Source organism: Tupaia chinensis, unplaced genomic scaffold (assembly GCF_000334495.1).
Source record: "Tupaia chinensis unplaced genomic scaffold, TupChi_1.0 Scaffold144682_1, whole genome shotgun sequence".
Classification (NCBI taxonomy): Eukaryota; Metazoa; Chordata; class Mammalia; order Scandentia; family Tupaiidae; genus Tupaia; species Tupaia belangeri.
The window spans coordinates 3,211,650-3,212,792 of record NW_006204543.1 but is presented as its reverse complement, the minus strand read 5'-3'; positions in this window follow the sequence as shown (position 1 = coordinate 3,212,792).

Sequence of the window (1,143 nt, the reverse complement as noted above, 5' to 3'; positions counted from 1 at the left end):
GAGCGGTATCAGTTACTTACATTTCAGGACCAAAACGTGGGTTCTACGTCACGCACAGGCTAACCTAACCGTACAAGAGGAAACCATGGCCTAAGAAACGCTCAGTTTCCCATGAAAACACTGCTTCCTGTAGCTGTTTAATAATACTGTTGTCTTCGACTCTTTCCTTTAACGTTGCCCAAAGCGATGACCTGTCTATGCATATACTCTGCAAGAAAATCAAGTTTATTGGCCAAGTTACATTGCACTGTGACTTTAAATATTTCATAGAAATCAGGGGAAAACAGAACGGGTTTAGTGACTCCAGAGTGCCACTATGCCTGATCAGATGACTTTCAAATGTAAAAATGTTCCTATCTCGTGGCGGAAGGCAAAGCCATGTCAAGTTTTACTATAGACCACCTTGGTCAAACAATTTTAACAGATTACCAGCCAGTTCGTCCTTCAATTCACGTGTCCAGCTTCTAATTAAACCATATGGTCTTAGAAGGCAGCGTGGGGTTTTGTTCATTGGCTCCCTTAAGTAAATAGGAATGCAGGTAATCTTAGTAATCTCTGGTATTGAAAAAGAAAATTCGAACATGGCTTTTAGGGTTCAATATATTTTTTACATTGCCACTTGAAAACAACGTCCCAGCACTTAAACTCCGACGCCGAGACGATTCCCTGGGTTAAGAGTGGTTAACAGGCTGTAAAGGCAGCCGTGATCCCCAAGAAAGAAGAGGCATTCCTAACGGAAACACCGCCCGGCAGAATCACTCGGGCCGCCCCCCAAGGCGCCCTCGCCGCGAAGTCAACACCGCCGGCTGCAAGCGGCGACCGTGCCCCCGACACCCCCTCTCGACCGCAGCCCCGGGTTCCAACCCTGCGTGAGGACTCCCTGGAGACCGGCCGGCGCGGCCCTGGGCCCTGGGCCGCCGGGCGATCCCGGCCAGGCGCCTCGTCCAAGCCCCCTCCCCTCGCTTTCCAGAAATTACTGAACCGCCGCGCGGCTGTTGGTTTACCGCGGTGTGCGGCGGCCTGTGCGGGCGGGCGAGCACCGGAATGCCCCACTCGTACAAGTGGGATGGGCCGGGGACGCGCGGGTGAACCTGCCCGCGGTACAAAGCCGCCCGGCCCGCGCCCTCCCTGCGGCCGCTCGGG